This window comes from Primulina huaijiensis, chromosome 5 (assembly GCF_012295235.1).
Source record: "Primulina huaijiensis isolate GDHJ02 chromosome 5, ASM1229523v2, whole genome shotgun sequence".
Classification (NCBI taxonomy): domain Eukaryota; kingdom Viridiplantae; phylum Streptophyta; class Magnoliopsida; order Lamiales; family Gesneriaceae; genus Primulina; species Primulina huaijiensis.
The window spans coordinates 5,208,744-5,232,349 of record NC_133310.1 but is presented as its reverse complement, the minus strand read 5'-3'; the positions used below and the strand labels follow the sequence as shown (position 1 = coordinate 5,232,349).

At 38.2% G+C, this 23,606-nt stretch overlaps 1 pseudogene; it reads left to right on the top strand.

The window, feature by feature from the left end:
• The first annotated feature begins 18,177 nt into the window (after positions 1-18,177).
• LOC140977475 (pyrophosphate-energized vacuolar membrane proton pump-like) lies at positions 18,178-21,503 on the top strand (annotated as a pseudogene).
• Positions 21,504-23,606: the final 2,103 nt, after the last annotated feature.

Here is a 23,606-nt window from a genome sequence, read left to right as displayed (position 1 = left end):
TGACGCTGTAAGTACATTTGAAGAACTCACACATATTTCGATTATTTAACCAATTTATGCAACATCTCAGACATTTTACTATACAGTTGGGAAGTATGAAAGAAAAGTGCAGTTGTGTAAACTGTAGTGTATTTGTTGAATGAATTTGATATAAATTCAAGTCTTTTAGTGAACTTTCGAATGCAAATGTGGTTGATGAGACAATTCTATTTGGTAATTATACCCCCGGATCGGGGATGGGCCCGGCTTACTCTCGGTGGCCTAGACAGTTAAAGGCTCAGTGTTCATGAACTCCTGCCAGGCCATCTACGTGCCGAGAGGTCATCAAGGTCGACCTCCCAAAACCCCCGTAACGACGAATAGGATCTGGCCGACCTCCCGTGCTGAGCTCCTTGGCCGACCTCCCATATGGCGTTACCGGCCGATTGGACATGGGTTGGCCGACCTCCCGTGTCGAGCTCCATGGCCGACCTCCCATATGGCGTTATCGGGCCGATTGGACATGGGTTGGCCGACCTCCCGAGCCGAGCCTCCTTGAGAAGAAGTTTACGGGTGGACTCGTACTTATCCGAGCTCTTAGTTTAACATTGACAGATAGCCCACAGAAATTCAGCCCAAAAAAGTAAAGCCCATTAAGATTTACCAAATCTTTGCAGGATATAACCAAATCTACAAGATATAACCAAATCTTTCAAAAAGATTCTGAGGATCTAAATCTACCAAATCAGGACTCTATTTCTCGCTTATAAATACCAGGTTTCGTTCATTGTTTACGCATTCATATATTCAATCATTCTCAGCACACACATTACTCTCTCAGTTTTCTATTCTCTGACTTGAGCGTCGGAGGGGCTACGCTGAAACAACTTCCGGACCCCTTCTAACATTCTTGTTTGTTCTTCCAGATTTCGAAGGTCCGATCCGAGCTCCCAACGTGAAGATCCGACCTCCCAGCAATCCGATCCGAGCTCCCAATGTGAATGTCTGACCTCCCAGCAGCCATCTCAGATTTCAGCAACATCAATTGGCGCCGTCTGTGGGAAATTTGAGCAAAGACATAGACATGTGGGGACAAAGAGGAAGAAGGACATGCCCTAGAGAAGGTGGTCAAGGGTGAGGAATGGCTGATCTTAGTCTGGATCAGCTTGCCCAGCTAATTAACAAAACTGTGGAAGAGGCTCTCCGTCGAAATCGACCTCCAACACCGCCGCCACAACCACCACCACCACCTCCACCTCCCCTTCCTCCGCCTCTTCCTCTTCCGTCCCCTCCTCCTGGACACATAGAAGCCATTATATGTTTATCTCTCGGCAACTGAAACGGCTGTGAGCTCAGTCTTGATCAGACAGAAAGGCACCGAACAGAGTCCCGTATATTACATCTCTCACGCACTCAAAGGAGCGGAGCTCAGATATACAGTGGTAGAAAAACTTGCTCTAGCTTTGGTCATCACAGCTCGAAGACTAAGGCCATACTTCCTATCTCACCCCATTATGGTACTCACTAACAGCCCTCTCGGAAAGATAATGACTCATGCTGATATCTCGGTAAGGTTGGTGAAATGGACCATGGAACTGGGAGAATATGACACTCAATATGGACTCAGGACCACGATAAAAGCGCAGGCCTTGGCCGATTTTCTTGTTGAGACTATGCATGTCGAGATAGAAGATCTTTGGAAAGTGTATGTGGATGGCTCGTCCACCAATGAAGGCAGTGAAGTTGGAGTGTTATCGATCTCTCCGAAAGGGGATGAACTAAAGTTGGCTGTGAGGCTAGACTTCAGGGCATCCAACAATGAGGCAGAATATGAAGCGGTACGATCTTAGCGGGTCTAAGGGCAGCACGGAAGGTCGGAGCTGTTCGGGTTCACATCTTCTCTGATTCTCAGTTGGTGGCCCATCAAATGAATGTGTCTTATGATATCAAGAATGAAAGATTGATGGAATATGTAAAAGCAGTGGAGGCGGCCAAGAACTCTTTACGGAACTTGTTTTTAAGCAAATCCCAGGGAGGAGAATGAGGGAGCCGATTCCCTTGCAAAAATGGCAAGCTCACTTCATTGTTGGAAATCAAGAGATGTGGTAGTCCAAGTGGAACAAAGTCCCTCTTTGGACTCTCCATCTCCTGAACCAGAAGACAATGACTGGCGTGCCGAGTTATTGGGATACATGAAAAATGAGGTGCTCCCCAAAGACCCAAAAAGGCATACAGGATGAAGCGAAGGAGCCTTTGGTTTATACTTGTCAATGGAGCTCTCTACAAGAGGTCACTCTCTCAACCTCTTCTCAAGTGCTTGGGTCCCAAGCAATCTAGCTACGTGCTAAGGGAGATTCACGAAGGCTGTTGCGGAAATCACTTGGGATCTTACTTCTTGGCACGAAAGGCACTCTTGGCCGGTTATTTCTGGCCCACTATGCTGAAAGACGCTCTAGCCGTCCTCATCTCATGCAACAGTTGCCAACGTCATGCTAAGCTCCAACATCAACCAGCCGCACTAATGAAGAGTATTGTGGCAGCTTGCCCGTTTGACCAATGGGGGATCGACATTGTGGGACCTTTTCCCACAGCCCCAGCTCAGAAAAATTTCTTGCTTGTTGCCATTGATTACTTTTCAAAATGGGTGGAGGCTGAGGCTTTAGTTAAGATAACTGAAAATGAGGTACTCAAATTTTTCTGGAAGAACATTGTCTGCAAGTTTGGGGTCCCGAGGAAGTTGATATATGACAATGGGAGACAGTTTCAAGAAAACCGAATCCAAGCCTGGTGCTGAGAAATGAAGATTCAGCAGCACTTCACTTCTGTGGCCTACCCTCGGTGCAATGGCCAAGTGGAGGTCACCAACAGATCCTTAGTGCAGAGCCTTAAAACCCAACTTGGGAACGCAAAAGGTAATTGGGTGGAGGAACTCCCTAGTGTGCTTTGGTCATACAGGACTACTCCGAAGATTGGCACGGGGGAGACGCCTTTCAGCCTGGTTTATGGAAATGAGGCAGTGCTTCTGTCAGAGATCGGCGAAGAGACATCCCGAGTAATATTCTATGATGAGCAAAACAATGAGAAGCGAGCAGCAGACTTATATTTCTTGGAAGAAAATAGGGAAGCCGCGGCCATAAGAATGGAAACTTACAAGAGACGCATAGCCCAATTCTACAATAAGAAGGTCATTCAGAGGAGCTTCCAGGTTGGAGACCTAGTTTGGAAGAAGATTCAAGAAGTGGAGGTCGGAAAGCTAGATCCAAGATGGGAAGGACCGTTCAAGGTGGTAGAGAAGCTTAGCTCAGGTGCTTATTACTTGGAAGACCGGGCAGGGAAGAGATTGAAGAGGCCATGGAATACTTATCACCTCCGCAAATATTATGCTTAGATACTATTAGAACTTTAGTTTCTTTTATTTTGTCAGTTAATTTTGTTGCAAGGACATCAGATTTTAATACTTTATTCAGATATGTTAATAAAATTATGCATTTTGGTTAGAAATTATCGCAGATAAGGGTTTTCACCCTAACTCAGTTCAGGAGCTTCAGAGCTCACCTCATTCTTGGTTACGTAAAGTTTACAAGGGTTTTCACCCTAACTCAGTCCAGGAGCTTCAGAGCTCACCTCATTCTTGGTTACGCCAAGTTTACAAGGGTTTTCACCCTAACTCAGTTCAGGAGCTTCGGAACTCACCTCAATCTTGGTTACGCCAAGTTTACAAGGGTTTTCACCCTAACTCAGTTCAAGAGCTTCGTAGCTCACCTCATTCTTGGTTACGTCAAGTTTACAAGGGTTTTCCCCCTAATTCAGTTCAGGAGCCCAGAGCTCACCTCATCTTGGTTACGCCAAGTTTAGAAGGGTTTTCACCCTAAGGCAGTTCAGGAGCTTTAGAGCTCACCTCATTCTTGGTTACGCCAAGTTTATAAGGGTTTTCACCCTAAGGCAGTTCAGGAGCTTCGGAGTTCACCTCATTCTTGGTTACGCCAAGTTTACAAGGGTTTTCGACCTAACTCAGTTCAGGAGCCCCAGAGCTTACCTCATCTTGGTTACTCCAAGTTTATAAGAGTTTTCACCTTAAGGCAGTTCAGGAGCTTCAGAGCTCAGACAGTTAAAGGCCTAGTGTTCAGGAACTCCTGCTAGGCCATCTACGTGCCGGGAGGTCATCAAGGCCGACCTCCCAAAACCCCATAACGGCGAATAGGATCTGGCCGACATCCCGTGCCGAGCTTCTTGGCCGACCTCCCGTATGGCGTTATCGGCCTGATTGGACATGGGTTGGCTGACCTCCCGTTTCGAGCTCTGTGACCGACCTCCCATATGGCGTTAACGGGCCGATTGGACATGGGTTGGCCGACCTCCCGAGCCGAGCCTCCTTGAGGTGAAGTTTACGGGTGGACTCATACATATCCGAGCTCTTACTTCAACATTGACAGATAGCCCACAGAAATCCAGCCCAAAAAGGTGAAGCCCATTAAGATTTATCAAATCTTTGCAGGATCTAACCAAATCTACAAGATATAACCAAATCTTTCACAAAGATTCTGAGGATCTAAATCTACCAAATCAGGACTCTATTTCTCGTTTATAAATACTAGGTTTTGTTCATTGTTTACGCATTCATATATTCACTCATTCTCAGCTCATACATTACTCTCTCAGTTTTCTATTCTCTGACTTGAGCGTCGGAGGGGCTACGCCGGAACAACCTTCCGGTCCCCTTCTAACGTTCTTGTTTGTGCTTCCAGATTTCGAAGGTCCGATCCGAGCTCCCAACGTGAAGATCCGACCTCCCAACAATCCGATCCGAGCTCCCAAAGTGAAGGTCTGACCTCCCAGCAGCCATCTCGGATTTCAGCAACATCAGGTAAGTTTAGTTATATTTTTGTTTCACGTTTAATTGAACTTAGATCTTTCTCTTATATTTTGAGTTTTGATTTGTTTTTCAGATGCCATTGACAAAATGGTCATAAGAAACTCACTGAAAAATAGAGAATTTGGTTGAAGTGTTATTAATTAAGCTTATGAATATCGTCTTAATTAGAAGATTAAGCGTAAATATTGTATTATTTAGATTATTAATTACTAATTACATATTTTACTTTGCTTTATGAATAATGTTATCATGTATTTTGTGGAGAGACTTCGTTGATGATATTATGTCATTCTTGGATAAGGTCGGAGAAGAACCAATTGTTTTTCTTCAAATGTGTTGAGCAAAACGATTTAGAGATGTAATACATATTTCAAATATGTAACATGAACCAAGATGATATTAAATGACAATTTGGACGATATTATTGAATTCTGAATTAGGTATTTTTGTTTTATTCATTTTCTAGATATTAAATATTAAAATCTTCTGTAATTTTATCCTCAATAAATATAAATTTAAGCTAATTATTGATTGCAAAACCTCAAATACAATAAGAACCATTTTAGTTCCGTCTGCCCAAACAATTCAAGATGAGCTTTGGAGTTCAAAAGATATTTTCAAAACTATAGAGAAAATTTCTGAAAATAATAAGATACTGTTCATATTTTATTTGTAATGTGTTTCTTTTTTACCTATTGGAATATAATTTTGTTTTTTATAGGTTGGGAGCTTAAGGGTTTATGTAAAGATTGTATGTGTTGAGATTTAAAGAATGTATGTGTTGAGGTTTCCGAGAGTTGGTCTTATTTGTCGTGTAAAAAGTGTACCAAAAAGGTAACTCCGATTGGTAAGAAGTTTTACTGTGAAATATGCCACTGGAAATTTAAGGTTTGTTTAATGACAAAACTGATCAATCACTATATATATATATATATATATATATANAGATTTTATTCTTTCTTTATAAAATGTATTAAACACCCATATAATATTTCAGGATTCGAAAATTATAGAAAGTGTAAAAACCGAATTTTCTCAACCTTTTTAATTAATCATGTGTAAAGAAATTTAAGAGCTTAGGATCTTGGATTCTTGTAATGGAAAACATATTGTAAATCCTTGTATTGGAAATATTAAATATCAAGTTAAGGATATAGCACAATTTCGAATTTGGTAGGAAATAACTGCAGATTGGGAAATAGCATACAAAGATTTAAGGCATGATATTGCATGAGAATTTCGAAAATTCTACTATAATTATACCTAATTATTGTGATGGATAGCTACATGGTTAATTGGAAAGAAACCATACAACTATGGCACGAAAATCATTGACCTGGCCACATATATTTTCGAATCAATTAAGGGCATTGGATTAAGGAATAAATCCCACATTTTGGTAGCCAAATAACTCAATTATGGGATGGATTTTGAAGCCAAAAAAAACATGAGATTGGGGGCGATTTTGGACATGATTTAACCACCATATTTAGCTCCATTCTCATTCCCTATAAATAGTCCACCGTCCCTAGCATTCTCTACGCCTAAATTTCGAAAATCCCTTGCTGCAAATTTCGAGTTCCAGCAGCTTCTCCCTAGCCAAAACTCTGCTAAAAAATCGTCTCAAAGTTAGCCTAGAAGTCGAGCCGAAGTGCTGTCCGAACGAGGAGCAAGAAACAATTCAATCCAAAGCCGTGCACCTACATTTTTAGCACTCAAATATACTCTAAGTGGGCTTGTTTTAAAGATTAAATTTCGTTATGCATGTTTCTTTGTTTGTTTGAAAATACGGTCGAGTACGTTTTTTTGTGTTGGTTGTCATACGATTTTGAGCACTGTGAGGAGTTGACTGTATATGAGCGAGAATCCCAACCATGACATGATCCTTACGCGGTGGGGATGTAACCACTATATGACCTTGCCCCCTTAGAGGAGTAAAAATTAGGGACTGATATCAGTAAACCATATAAAGTAGAGGAATCTCAGTGCCGATAAATGTTAAATTCATGTGATATGAATGATGTTATGCAAGTCATGTGATTTTCGAAATTATTTATATTGTTATATTGTGCTCGAATGGCCCCCACTTGCTGAGTATTCCCAAAATACTCACCCTCTTACAATCATTCCTCAGATAAACCCGATGAACAACTCGAGGAGGAAGAGTCGGACCAGTTTTGGGGCTGGTGAAAATTCAAGATTTTAGATTAAGTTTAAGATTATTATTATTATTCAGTTTTAACGCTTACGCACTACTATTTCATTTGGGTTGTAAAGACAATTGTTATTTCGTTTGAATTATGATATATAAACTGGTTTTGGTTTATACTGTGCTACGAGGCTGGTTGTTTTCGATTGTATGATTGTTAAACAACGTCGGTGTCAACCCTGAATTTCGGGGCATGAAAGAAAAACCAAAAGAATTCGATGATTTAGTTTATCACAAGGTTCTCTTTAAAGTTCAAGTAAGTACCCGGTCAGATTCGTAGTTTCAATTGGACGTATAATTAATATCATGAAACTGACAGTAGAACTTAAAATTATTGAAAAATATTCTGGACAATTTTTTGATAGTAAGGTGGAATAATGTTTTTTATTCGAATTTCTTTATTCCAAGCGTTCAATGGTTATTTCTTAACATTTTTTTTATTCATACGTTTTTTCAAAATTAAAGAACATTGAAACATGATTATTTAATGAGATAAATACCATGAATTTCAATTTTTTTATGAATTACATACTGTTTGTTTACATTAGCTTCTTTATATATATATATATATATATATATATATNATATATAAAACATAGTAACCCACAGCGCACTCAATTTTTTGTATGCATTGCATTTGCACCTATAAACGTGAAGAGGAACCCTACCTTTCTCCCCCACGCTCTGCTATAAAGCTGCATGATTTCTGCAGATTGTTTGCTGAATTATGCAGGGTGGTCCACATTTCCTTCAAAGGAAAATCCATCCCACAAATTTAATCATTATATCGCTCAAAATATATAAATTTTCATCACCATATATATTTTGCTATTTTAAGTCCCATTATCATCACCACCACCCTTCTCTTACCATTTTCTTGAACGTATTTCAATGGTTTTCCTCGCAGATCTCACCGGCATATATATTTTCTTAATTTTTAGCCATTTTCTTGGAATGGGAGTACTGTTGGGAATCCTGTCATGTTTTTCCACAGCTTTCTTGAACTTCTTGGATTATTATTTTTAATTTTTTTTCACTTCGAGGATCATAGATGCAGAAGTTCAAGAAACCTGTGGGAAGCCATGGCGAAATCAGGATTTTTTCGGAATTTCGTCAAGCTTTGTTAGTTCATGGATTTGATGGAATGGAGAACAAAATCACTATCTTAATTCCAGGGCTAGCTCTATATATGTACTCATCTGCAGCTTATGGTAATTATTTTTACTTGGTCCATTTTTAAGTTTTATGTCATCTCCCTATATATTCCACTGTGCACTAATTTGTTATACATCAAGAAATTTTATTTGCTTTTCGGTAGGACACTTGTGAAATATAAAATTTGGAACAGAAATTATAGATTAGATTTGGTGATGAAATTTCCCTTAATTCTTCTGCGAGAAATTAGTTGATAACCAGGATTTTTGAATTAAAGAGGCAAAAACTTGTATGGATGTTTTCTGATAATATTCAATTTTTAGATAATTGTATGACAACATTCATATCCCAAGATTTTTGTCTATGTTGGTCTAACTATATATTCTTCTTTGCGTTTCTTTATCTTTTGGCAAAACTGTTTCTTCCTCAGGGAAATTGAAAGAACAAAATTCAAGCACCAATTGAAAATCATTTAATTATTTTTTTTCTCACATGTGTATTCCTTCCACTTTGTCTAAAATTTCCTCGTCTTATAAGTTAGCAATGGTACGTTGTCACAATTGTCCTACATTTCCAAGAAACTTTTGAAGAAGACCGTCCTCCTCTCCAGGATTAGTCAGGTAAAAACTTGGACAAAAAACATTATCTAGCAACGGTCGATATCGCATGCTATAGACCTATCTGGTCAGATCGATGCGAGGTAGTGTACTTAATACCAATTCAATTGTTGGTGTTCGTGTATGCAACATTATATTGTTTTTTTTAATTAATGTCAGCGAAGAAGAAGGAATATGTTGCACTTCTTTCACATACATTGCATCGTGTAACTTGTCCCCATGGCCGATCCAACTTATATCATGGGGAGATTTCACGCGAAGTAAATTAATATTAGCAACGGTCCATCGATTAAGTATCTTTGTTTAATCCAATATATTACTCAAATTCTAGAGTTTTAAATTAATATGTTATCTAATTTATATACATTCTTAATATCACATCTCACAATACTTGATATTGAAACATCAGTGTCAACAAACTTCAATCATATTTATTTAAATTTCCTGTAAGGTATTTCTTTTCTAAAAAAGTAAATTTCCTTTTTCTATATCATTCACAATGATACCAACATAAATGCCCGGGTCATCTTAGAGTTCGGGCTGTAGTGAATTTGGGAAGCTAGGGAAGCACCAACTAAGGAAACAGATCAGACCACCACGTGCCCAGGTGAGCCCGGGCTCTCAGCTGAACCCTAGTAATGTAAGCTCGAGCAATTTAATGAGATTCAGAGGGCAGGGCTTAGTACCGTGATCACCTACCTGAGCACCTTAGTACATGTGTCACTCCCAGTCCACAGGTATGAGATGCCATAATTTGATATCATTGACATGTCTTTCAGTGTACGTAGGGATGATGTGACTAGATCAAGACTTGTATGGGTTGTCAGATGTGGCAGTGTCAGTGAGCAGGACATGAGCAATAATCTTACCATGAGTTGTAAGTACTAAACAATGAAAACAAGATCATCATTGATTTCTTCTTTATAAATACTAGGTTTAATTGATATTAATGCATTTAGATATTTTTTACTATAAAGCATACTCTCTTTTTATACTTTTCTTTGTGTATACACTTGACTGATTTTAATGTCGGAGTGGCCACACCTAAAAGCCTTCTGGTGCCTCAATAACGTTCTTTACTCTTTTAAGTGTGCAGATTTTTCTACATGGGTACTCTCCGCTTGATCTCTCGTGTGCCCGAGAAGAAATCAATCGGACCTGGTATAATAACTCATTAAGCTCAACTCGATTTATCTGATCGATATCATTGACTCCGTTTGTGGGAACATAATCTCAGCCGCTGATTTCAAGAGTAAATGAATGAACAAGATGTGCCTCGAAAGTTGTGTCAGGTAGTTGAAACGATGGGCTCAAAATACGAAGTGACGCTTGTTGGACACCTATCCTTTTAACTACTAAGGCTTGCGTCATATTGTCAACAGCCCTATCCCGCTCATAATTCATAATACAAACTCATCTCCAGCTCGAGCCTAATTTGATAACTCCGGACAGCGAGTAGAACTTTAGCCCGATTATTTAGGGAGGGAGTGGTGATACCCACAGAAGTGTCTGGGTCATCTTAGAGCCCGGGCTGTGGTGAAATTAGGAAGCTAGGGAAGCACCAACTAAAGAAATAGATCAGACCTCCATGTGCCCAAATGATTTCGTGCTCTCAGCTGATCCCGGGAAGTATAATGAGATTCAGAGGGGAGGCTTCACATCGTAATCACATACTTGAGCACCTTGGTACAAGCTTCACTAGCGGGTCCATAGTTATGAGATGTCATGATTCGATATCATTGGTATGTCTTTTAATGTACGTAAGGATGATGTGATTGGATCATGATTGATATGGGTTGTCAGATATGACAGTATCAGATAGCAGAGCATTGACGACCATCTTGCCATGAGTATCAACCAAACACTGAAAAAAGGTCATAATTGATTTATTCTTTATAAATATCAGTTTTACTTGATATTAATGTATTCAGATATTTTTTTACTGAAAAAACATACTCTCTTTATATATTTTTTTTGTGTAAACAAATACATGATTGACTTGAGCCTCGGAGTGGCCACGTCAGAAAAGCTTCTAGTGCTCCATTAACGTTCTTTGCTCTTTTAAGTGTACATATTCTTCTGCTCGGGTACTTTCCGCTTGATCTCTCGTGTGACCGAGCAAAAATCCATCAGACCCGATATAATCGTCCACTAAGCTCAACTTGATTTACCTGATCAATATCAATTCAAATCATGAATCCATATTGAGTTTACGATCATCCCAAGTCGAGGAATTCATTGTGCGGGAAGCTTTCGGTCGACTCCTTGTTTAAGAAAAATCAAACTTCTTACGAGTAAAAAAATGTGAATTATATCAAAGAAAAAATATGAATTAAACTCCATAAATATGGAAATGTCGGTCAAATGCTCTATGTCATCTCTATCGTTCCTAATAACTAAGATTTTTATTTTGCATTTTCTTCCCTCTTGACCCCGCTAAAATAAGGGATAAACTCACATATGTGTTGACACGATGGGCTTTATGTACGAAGCCTTTTTTTCATTTGAGCTGGGCGACGCCCTGCTTGCCGCTATTGAATTCACTCTTTGCCTGAAACATTGTGTTCAGCTTGAGTTTGTAGGTGGAGGAGACACTAATATATGTGTCTTTTGTCTCAATATCTGTTGGGTTTTCATCTGGAAGGTACTTATTAGGTTGGATTTACTTGTACACTACATGTATGAAGTCCAAATTTGCCTTTCGAGGCAAAGCAATCCAAGAATTACGGATTCAGTTAACCCGAGACATACATTTTACCCAAGATGAAACTACAGTACTCTTTTGAAAATATTTCATGGTCTCGATCTCTTCAGTGGATTCAAAATTCTCGAAACTTAACTCGAACTGCAGTTAGTGCTGCAAACTCTTGTGGTTCTTTTTTAAGCTGGGACATGCCGATTTTAGTTGCGTGGGGGATATCAGACAAGTATCTTTCTCAGGTAACAACATCGTTTGCATTTATCATTTAAACCTAGATTCTTATTAGGAATGTTTGGATCGAAGTTTGAATGATACAATTTATTCGTCACTTGGGAAAGAGGAATAAAATAATTAAGTGTTCTTAGCCATTAAATAATTGGAATTCATGAATATAAATTCAACTGTAAATAATTATCGTGAAAACTCAATGAAATCACTCCTTTAGATATTTTCTCTCATTGATATTTTCTCGATTCGGTGATTAAATCAATAATTATTTGCAATTAATTAATTTTCAGCAAACCAAACCTTTTATCGATTTTTCTAAATAAAATCGTGGTTATTTTAATTACAAGCACTGATATATTTTTAGTTATACACTCCACGTGGGAACGATACTTTACTTCCATATGTTAAAACTTGACAACCGTGCGCTTACGAGCGGAAAACACGCAAAAAGTTTTTGGCGCCGTTGGGTTTTGTGGAAGATATTGAAATTCAGATCGATAAACTGAGGCTTTAAACAGATTTCGTTGTGCTCGACATGGAGAACAGTCAGAATGTTCACGTCATTCTAGGACGACCATTCTTGACTACTGTTGGAGCCGTAATTGACGTGAAACGAGGAAAATTGACCATGGAGGTCGAAAGTCAGAGGGTGGAGATTAAGGCATCCAAGAGATCACACGACCCACCTTGAACAGAACTGGTGACAGTCAAGCTGGCGACGTTAAACCAAGTGCTTGTTGGGAGGCAACCCAATCAGTATCTTTTATTGCTTTCGTTTTCTTTATTTCTATATTATTTTATTTTCATTAGTATATTTATTTTTAAAATTTTATTTTATTGAATTTTGCATGTGAAGATTAGACACTGATACGTGTGTTATCATGTAGGTAAAAGTTGAAACGGACGTGGAAAGGAGCTTAAATGGACAAAATTTCGGCAGACTCAACGCCTAGGCGCCATGCAGTGGGCATTTCTGTTCAAGGTAGGTCGTATGATCTCTTGGATGCTTTAATCTCCACCCTCTGACTTTCGACCTCCATGGTCAAATTTCCTCGTTTCACGTCAATTACGGCTCCAACAGTAGCCAAGAATGGTCGTCCTAGAATGACATGAACATTCTAACTGTTCTCCATGTCGAGCACAACGAAATCTGTTTAAAGCCTCAGTTTATCGATCTGAATTTAAACATCTTCCACAAAACCCAACGGTGCCTTGACCGATTTATCTGCCAGCTACAAGATTAGTTTTGTGGGCTTCATCATGCTCAGTCCGTTTCTCGTAAAGAGAACTTGGCATTACATTCACGCTCGCTCCTGAATCACAAATATCTTTTTCCATCATTTGACCTCCTATTGCACACGGTACAACGAATTCCTCGGGGTCTTGCAGCTTCTGCGTAAGTTTTCTTTGAATCCCCTCATCGCTTCCTTCGGTAATTATCACTTCCTCCTGATCTGCAGACTTAATGTTAGTGTGGAGGTTCTTGAGATCTTCAAGACCTTTTTTTTTTTTTTTTTTTAAATCAGCATTCAATTATATAAATCTCTGGGGGTAGAGAAGTAAAGAAATATCAAAGCAATGATCTAAATCGTAATTCTTACCTTTCTTACCTCGTATTCCTTTGCCTGGTGGTGGCTTATCTTCCCGGATGGGTGTGGGATCAACATTTTTCTCTTTTCTGTCTACCATACCAATCTTTTCATGCTGTATGAAAACGGCGTTCACTTCTCTCAGATTTGGGTATGCAGTCTTTGGTACTGTGCCTGATGGTTGAGATGTGAGTTGCTTCATTATCTGCCCCACTTGCGACTCAAGGATTTTCAAGGAAGCACCAATATTCACCATGTGGGTCTCTAGGTTATCAAGCCTATTCTCTATCCTAGCCATCCTCTTACCTGATTCAGCAACAAATGTCCCAACTAGATCCTCAAATGATGGCTTTCCTTCTTCCCCATTTGATGTATTGAACCCCGGTGGAGAATTTAACGCATTCTTATTGTTTGCATAAGAAAAATTCTCGTGATTTCTCAAACCAGGGTGGTAAGTATTAGGGGAAGGGTTACCTCGATATCCTCCATAGCCTCCAAAATTCTTGTTATTGATGTATTGAACTTCTTCAGGAAAATGTGATCACTACAACAAAAATCCTATTTAACAACACATCAAAGACAACGGTTTTAACAAAAACCGTTGTCTTTTTACTTTTATCAACGGTTTTAACAAAAACCGTTGTCGTAGCCTAAAAAAATCCGCTAAAAGACAACAGTTTATTTAAAACCGTTGTCTTTGATATATCTACGACAACGGTTTTTAAAAACCGTTGTCTATGAGCGGTTTTTTTTTGCCTACGACAACGTTTTTTAAAAACCGTTGTCTATGGGCGTTTTTTTTTTTGGATTACGACAACGGTTTTTAAACTGTTGTCGTATTAGCGTTTTTCTTCAAGCTACGACAACGGTTTGTAAAAAACTGTTGTCTTTCAACTGGTTTTTCTACAAATTTTGTTGTCAATATTAGATTTTTCGACGGCCTAAGTAAAATCTATCGCTAAAATTAGCGACGGTTATACTATACCGTCGCTATTTTAAATATTGCGACGGTTTAAGTATACCCGTCGCTAAAATTTGCGACGGTTTTAAGTAAAACTGTCGCCGATGTAGCTATAGCGACGGTTTTCCAAAAACGGTCGCTAAATTTAGCGACGGTTTTTGTATAACCGTCGCTACATTTAGCGACCGTTTTGGTAAACCGTCGCCGATCTATAATTAGCGACGGTTAAATATAACCGTTGCTAAATAAAGCGACAGTTCTTATAAAAGCGTCGCTAATTTTAAATCGGCGACAGTTGAAAAAATAACTGTCGCTAATTGCGACGATTTAATCAAAACCGTCGCAAACTATCTATAAATATCCCAACCCTCAGTCCATTTTCTACCCTACCACTTCACAACACTTAAAATTTTTCTCTCTTACACAATTTTAATTTCGTTTTTCTCTTCAAAGATTAATAAATTTTTACTACTTCACAACACTTAAAATTTTTCTCCCTTACGCACTTTTAATTTCGTTTTTTTTTAAGTTTAATAAATTTTTAAAATCAAGAATATAATATTTTCGACTTAAATTTTTTTATTTTACTGACAAAAATAGCGACGGAAAGCATAAAACACCGTCGCTAATATTAGCGACGAAATTGAATAAATACCGTCGCTAAATTTAGCGACGGTGTATAAAACCGTCGCTCTTTAGCGACTATTTTAATTACGACCGTTGCTAATTTTAGCGACGGGTAACGATGATTTCCGTTGCAAATTAATTTGCGCCGGTTGTTTAAAAACCGTCGCAAATTGTAACTACAACAACACTCTAGAACCGTTGTCTTTTAGCGAATTCTTTAACCACATGACCTTTAACAACGGTTTTGTATATCTACGACAACGGTTTTTCACCGTTGTCTTTGAGCACACCTTTTAACCACAAGGCTTTTAACAACGGTTTTAAAAGGCCTACAACAACGGGGAAAAACCGTTGTCGTAGGCCTTTTTTCTTGTAGTGGATTCTTCAACAACCGGTGGTTCCTCAGTGTTTGATGTACTCACTTTATTAATGGCTGCTATCTGCGTAGTCAATGCTGATACTTGCGCAGTGAGTGATATAATATGATCTACAATATAAACACCAGCTGTCCTTTTTACTCTTGACCTCTCAGATGGCCATTGGTAGCTATTAATAGCCATCTGCTCAAGCAAGTCATAGGCTTGAACAGGAGATTTGACAAAGATCGTGCCTCTAGCCGCTGCATCCACTGTTGTCCGTGTCTGGCCATTCAACCCGTTATAAAATAATTCAATTTGCACCCAGTCTTCAAAACTATGATTCGGGCACCTCTACAACACCTTGTATCTTTCTCATGCATCATACAACTGCTCAAAATCAGTCTGCCTGAAAGTGCTGATCTCGATCTTCAACTGTGCAGACTTCACAGGGGGAAAATATTTAGCAAGAAACTTCGTTGCTAACTCTTGCCATGTCGTTATGCTCCCTAGCGGCAGTGATTGGAGCCATCCTCTTGCTTGGTCCCTGAAAGAAAACGTAAACAAACGCAGTCTAATAATATCATCAGGAATATTATTAATCTTTACCGTGTCAGTAATCTCCAGAAAAGTCCTCAGGTGCACGTGAGGGTATGAAGTGGCGGTTCCAGCAAACTAGTTCTGCTGAACCATATTTATCAGAGCAGGCTTTAGCTCGAAATTGTTGGCGTTTATAGTCTCCGGAGCAATGCAAGAATAATGTGTGTCGATAACTGGTCGGAAGTGAACTCTGATAGGTATAGCCTCTGGCTGGTTATGTCTGTCATTATCTCTGTTTTCGGCCATAGCTTGGATCTCTTCTCTTCTCGCTTTTCTTAGTCTTCGCGCAGTTCTTTCGATCTCCGAATCAAAGATAAACAAGTCAGGGCTTTGTAATCTTCGCATGCACTGTCAAACAGAGAAAAAGAACAAATCAGTAATTATTATAATAAAACAAAAATAACTCTAAATTAAAATCTAGACTAATTGGTAACAATACTGATATAAATTTAAATTTTGACACTCCCTGGCAACGGCGCCAAAAACTTGTTGCGTATTTTTTGCTCGCAATCGCACAGTTGTTAAGTTTTAATATATAGAAGTAAAGTATCGTTACCACGAGAACTGTATAACTAAAAATATATCAGTGCTTGTAATTAAAATAGTCACGACTTTATCTAGAAAAATAAATAAAAGGTTTGGTTTGCTGAAAATTAATTAATTGAAAATAATTATTGATTTAATCACCGAATCGAGAAAATATCAACGAGAGAAAATATCTAAAGGAGTGATTTCACTGAGTTTCCACGATAATTATTCCCGGTTGAATTTACATTCACGAATTCCAATTATTTAATGGCCAAGAACACTTAATTATTTTATTCCCCCTTTCCCAAGTGACGAATAAATTGTATCATTCAAACTTCGATCCAAACATTCCTAATAAGAATCTAGGTTTAAATGATAAATGCAAACGATGTTCTTACTTAGGCCTCGCTAAAGTTATACACCTTACGAACGATATAAACATTCAACGATCATTCTAGTCCCTCTCCCGAGTTGTAGAATCAATCAGACAACAAACAATTTATGTCCAGTAAATTGCAGTCGAATAAAAACAAAGAAACACAATTAAACCAAAACGGAATTCAATCATATAAAGAACCGAGTCAAATTATCGTATCCAAAAAGCTACATCATCCTCTAGACTAGAAAAATAGCTCATAACAAAGTCTAAACAAAAACAGAACATGTTCAACGATTTAGACATTGCAACACAAGAAATTATAGAAGCAAAAGATTAGATGACAAATCAGAAGTGACGTCTCTGTCCCCAAATTCGTCGTTCTTCGTCTTCGTGCTCGATCTTCGCACTCCAGATTGTGTCCAAGTGTGTACTCTCGTCTCTCGTGTGAAATCCTATCCAAAAACGGCTTCCTTTCTTCTGCGACCCTATTTTCCTTTTATTGTTGTGTACGAGCCGTAAACGCAGCGCCGCGGCGCTTGTTGCTCGGCCTGATAGTGCTGCGGCGCTAGTTCACAGTGCCTAGGCGCTTGATCTTCGCAAATCTGGTGTTGCGACGATGTTCCTTGGTGCTGAAGTGCCATCTTCTCAATAGATAAACATCCAAAAATGACCCTAATTGTCATCACTCAACCAATAGTCGTTTACCTCCTGTACGACACAAAAACAACGAATACCAAGCGTAATTCTGTTCCAAACTAACATAATTCAAATGGATTAACATATAAATTAAGTGCAATTCTTGCACTTATCAGGTGGCGTTTGTGGTATAATACCCAGGTAGTGAACATGTGTACATTTTGCAAATTAATTTTGGGTTCATATTTTCTGATGGCTTGAAAACAAGGACACGCAATGAAGTGCATTAAGTATTATTGTTTAGGTCCCCTCATATGAGCTCGAACTTTTAGAAAAAATAATTTTTAATGACATTGACCGTAGTCTTATAGGAGAGAAAAAGAATGAATGAATTGGATTTACAATATATGTTTGCCTTCAAATCTTTGATTTTTTGAGTTATTGGTGTCGCAATATTATTTATGTGATGTATTCTGAACATTTTTAAATGAATGTAAAGTGGTTGGATGCTTGATAAGAAGGAACAACATTTAAAAAGATGCGAAATAAATAATAATGAGAAGAACATTTTGAGTGCAAAAATGTTTGATGTAGGAGGCACAGAAGAAATATTTTTCCCGGATGTTGAGTAGGACTTATTACTGGCACTTTCGATTTTCTCCCTGTAACAGTTGAAGTTTTGATGCTAGTAGTTGGCTTTCACGCTTTCATGGCTAATTGATGTTTCACTAGTAAGTTAATGGATAACTGTTACTGATTAATTGGCAATCTCTTCTATTTAAATTGTTTTGGCCATAGTACTGATATGAGATATTTGCTTCTAAATTATATGCACTTGTGTTGGATTAGATTGTGTCAACCAATTTAAAGTAATTAGCTTGATTTTTATAAGGCTTAAATTATTATGGTTTAACAGGTGCAACATCTTTCCTTTTTACTGAATATAAGTATGTGGGCATTTTCATGGTTGCTTTTGCAATCCTCATATTCCTCTTCCTGGGCTCAGTTGAGGGTTTCAGTACATCGAGTCAGCCTTGCACTTATGACAAGGAGAAGTTGTGCAACCCAGCTTTCGCAACAGCAATCTTCAGTACCATATCATTCTTACTTGGTGCTGTCACCTCTGTAGCTTCTGGTTTTCTTGGAATGAAAATTGCAACATATGCAAATGCGAAGACGACACTAGAAGCTAGAAAAGGTGTGGGGAAAGCTTTTATTGTCTTGTTTAGATCTGGCGCAGTCATGGGTTTTCTCCCTGCTGCAAATGGCCTGTTGGTTCTTTATATTGCAATCAATCTATTCAAACTCTACTATGGAGATGATTGGGAGGGTCTTTTTGAGGCAATTACAGGATATGGTCTTGGTGGATCCTCCATGGCTTTGTTTGGGAGAGTTGGAGGTGGTATTTACACTAAGGCTGCTGATGTTGGCGCTGATCTTGTTGGAAAAATTGAGAGGAACATTCCAGAAGATGATCCCAGGAATCCTGCTGTAAGCTACTTCATGTATATGAACTAACTCAGTTGAGATAGGAATTTATGGTGATAGATTCATTTTGTTTTGCAGGTGATTGCTGATAATGTCGGTGATAATGTTGGAGATATTGCTGGAATGGGGTCCGATCTCTTTGGTTCGTATGCTGAATCATCATGTGCTGCTCTTGTTGTGGCCTCCATTTCCTCTTTTGGAATCACTCATGACTTTACTGCGATGTGTTACCCACTGCTTATCAGTTCCATGGGAATCCTGGTTTGCTTAATCACTACACTTTTTGCTACTGACTTTTTTGAAATCTCTGCTATCAAGGAAATTGAACCAGCATTAAAGAAGCAGCTTATTATCTCTACTGTTCTTATGACTGGGGGAATTGCAATTGTCACCTGGACTTGTCTGCCATCATCCTTCACTATCTTCAATTTTGGTGCTCAAAAGTTGTGAAGAATTGGTAAAAAATGAACCTAGATGAAATTTTTTAGGCTTCTATTCTGGATGCATATTGACGCCTCAATATTCTCTTTCATTTAACAATATTTTTTTAAGTCGCATGGTATTAATATCCACTTCTGCTGCATTCTTTCTGTTGAAAGGAAATTATCGGCCACTTGATTTTATAAACCTTAAAATGTATTAAGAATGAAATTTGGTTCCATGTTATATGTGTTCCACTGGTTCTGATCTTCTTCATTTTGCTTCTTTAATTCCCTTAACGTTTTTCTTTCTCAAGTAAACACCACTTTACTCAACAACCCAAATATTGTTGCATTCATTACAGGCAACTGTTCCTTTGTGTTTGCGTTGGGCTTTGGGCTGGACTTATCATTGGGTTTGTCACCGAATATTATACCAGTAATGCTTACAGGTTCGCTTTGTAGTTCCTGTCCTTTGTTTTATTGTATCGGCAAATACAGTTCGATCACAAATTTCAATCTGATGCATTGGTTCTTTTGTTGTATTATTTTTTTCCAGATTGGCATTTTGAATATATGTAGTCCTGTACAAGATGTAGCTGATTCCTGCAGAACTGGTGCTGCTACCAATGTTATATTTGGCCTAGCCTTGGGATACAAATCAGTTATAATTCCCATTTTTGCTATCTCAATTAGCATCTTTGTTAGTTTTACCTTTGCTGCTATGTATGGTATCGCAGTAGCTGCCCTGGGAATGCTCAGTACAATTGCCACGGGGTTGGCCATTGATGCTTATGGCCCTATCAGTGATAATGCTGGAGGTATAGCTAAGATGGCTGGCATGAGTCACCGAATTCGTGAGAGAACTCATGCTCTTGATGCAGCCGGGAATACCACTGCTGCTATTGGAAAGGTATGCGGTAGTTCTTTGCACACAGGGATTTGCCATTGGATCTGCTGCCCTTGTTTCATTGGCATTGTTCGGTGCCTTTGTAAGCCGGGCTGAAATTACAACTGTTGATGTTTTAACCCCAAAGTCTTCATCGGCTTGATTGTTGGTGCAATGCTTCCATACTGGTTCTCTGCAATGACCATGAAGAGTGTTGGCAGTGCTGCTTTAAAGATGGTTGAGGAAGTTCGTAGGCAGTTTAATACTATTCCTGGTCTCATGGAGGGTCGTGTGAAGCCTGATTATGCTACATGTGTGAAAATTTCAACTGACGCGTCTATCAAGGAGATGATCCCTCCTGGCGCACTAGTCGTGCTTACCCCACTGATTGCCGGAATCTTCTTCGGTGTTGAGACCCTCTCTGGCGTTCTTGCTGGTTCTCTTGTTTCTGGTGTCCAGGTATGATTTCTATTATCGTAGAAACTTGTTTTTTAAGTGTGTTGTTTGGTTCAAGCACTGACCTTTTCTGCTTTTTGCATCCATGTCCTTACAGATTGCAATATCTGCATCCAACACCGGTGGTGCATGGGACAATGCCAAGAAGTACATCGAGGTATCGGAAAGTTTTTGGTTTTCTCCTGGCATTTCGTTGGACTTTCTTGTATTATAATTTTGAAGTTTTGAAAGAGTTTCTGAAAGTGGTGTGCTTTTTGGATGTGAATTGGCGAAGACAACCTGACACCTGGGCTTTTGAATTGATGCGTATCTGTTTGCAGAATCAAACATTAGAGGGCCTAAAATTTTGAAGTTGTTTTTCTTACAACCAAACTTTCTATTCAGGCTGGTGCCTCAAAGCATGCAAGAACCCTTGGCCCCAAGGGATCAGAACCACACAAAGCAGCTGTCATTGGTGACACGATCGGTGACCCTTTAAAAGACACTTCTGGGCCATCACTCAACATTCTTATCAAACTAATGGCAGTCGAGTCCCTTGTCTTTGCTCCATTTTTCGCCACTCATGGCGGTCTGTTATTCAAGATCTGAGTAACGTGTGCCTTCCTAAGGAGGGTCTCGTCAATGAAGTTTGGGAACTGGGAAGTTTATAGTAGCTCATAAATTTGAGAGATTTTTTTGATAAATGGAGGATGACGATGGTTATACCGATAAAAGTGGCAAAATGTTCCTTGGTATCAGAATCAAACGCATCGATTTTTGTTTCTAAAGCCATTTTACATACAATTAGATCCTAGCAATCGTTGTAATGTTGAATTTTGCTCCAAGATACTAACTAGGATTAAAGTATATATTTTTGGCATTTGTACACACCGCAGCTTCTACTCGGGTTTGGTTTTTCAAGTTTTGCTCAAAACCTGAGATAGTACTTGGCTCAGTGGTTTTGTTGTCACAACTATTTCTTTGGAAATAATTTGGTACACGGGAATTTAGTTTAATCTACTATGATGTTATTACCATAAGTGTGAGTTTCGAACAAAAAAAATTATGTGGAGTCAACCGTTAGATTTGCAGTGTGGATAATACGCTCTGATTCAAGGCTGAGCACTATAGGATCTAATTAACTGTGAATCATTTATTTGATGCACGTATTATAAAGAACATACGCATTGAAAATGAAGAATTTGAGGTTGGACCAAGGAATGAGAACTAGGATTGCATTTTTTGCAATGGAAGACGTCTGCTATTCGGATCCTATAACTGCATACCATATCAAAAATAATATGTTTCCCATAAAGATGTATCTAACTGTGTGTCTTGTGATGCATCTTAGGAAAAAAAAACACTTGTATTATCAAATTTCTGCTAGCAAAAACTTATACTCGTACTGTGTTGGAAGCGGCCCAATCTTATTTATTCGTTCGATAGGTTTGATTGTATTTTTCAGGAGTTTTGGGCCAATTAATAATAATATTTTTATCTATTTTATATTTGTATTTATATGTTGAAAAATCCTTTACATTAGTAATATCCAATATTACTAGGGAAGGAGCAATTACTCAATAGCAAGGGTGGCAATGCTGATAAAAGCATGTATTAGGTTACGAGCGTTATAATGAGTTAGGTTCTTAAGGGAAAAGTACAAAATTGGGCCATTTGTGAGGTCTTAGCTGAGCAGTATTTTTGAATCAGATCCGAACGGTCGGTTTGGTCGGAAACAGGTCACGGGTTCAATCTCTGACATCACCCAAAATCGTTTTACCAGTAAAAAAAGTTTGGACTGATATTACACCGGCTAAAATCGATAAAAAAAAGCGGTTGGATCGGTTCATATTTTTTTCATTTATTTTATTTTGATTTNAGAATTTAAAATATATTATTTATTATATTATGTTATTATTTTATATGATGTAACAGTGTTCCAGTCCGACCGTCTGATTGAACCGCTATTTTATGGTGGATCGATTTGATCGTAGGTCCGGTTACGAAAACATTGGTTTTAAGGAGAAGTTTCAAATTATCCTTAGAGTGTTACCTTAACGATATATCTAGAGGTTAATATTGAATAATACTTGTGGGGTCTACTGAAAAATCAACGAACCTCACATGTATAGCGTAGCATCTCATCTCCCCATTTTTAATGTTAAAATTAAATTCAGCCTCTTTTTATTTTTGTTTATAAAAATTTAAATATTCGTAAATTTCGTAAAATAATGAAATTAAGGGGAAATTTCAAATAAATCTCAAATCCTAGTTTCATTTAGACTTTTTATATTGTCCATATAAAAAGTTATTTTAAGTTCCCCACTTTATTTTAAAAGTTCAAAATCATCCTTGAGCTTCTTTTTCGATATGTGACGTTGTTGTACCTATCGAACCTGCCAAAAGTGCAAGATTTTAAGCCTATATACCATGAACATGAGGGTTATATATATATATACACAAACACACACACACATATATATAACACATCATGATTTCGTATAATAAATTAAACATTTACATCTTTGACCAGAATTTCATCGGATTGTATCCAATGAGTTTTACAGACTGCTCCTCACATCCTAACCATGTGATCGCAACAGATGATTCCTGATATAGATCTCTTCAACAGCACTTAGCACAACCATGTATCGTTTCCTACCTCGGTGTGTATAATAAAAAAATTTAATTTTGAAAATAATACATGAGAGGAGCGGTAAGCCTTGTTTTTTATTCAAACATACAACATATTATTACATAGTAACATCTTCTAGATGAGGAAAAACTTGTTTAAGTAGCTTGAATTACAACACACATAAGCTCAAAATATTAAAAAATTTATTTTGAAAAAAATGAAGAGGTTGAATGATGTCTTCATCTTCCTTCTGTCATGATATATGTAGAAGTCTTGGTGGATTTGAAATCGGGACATCAAAC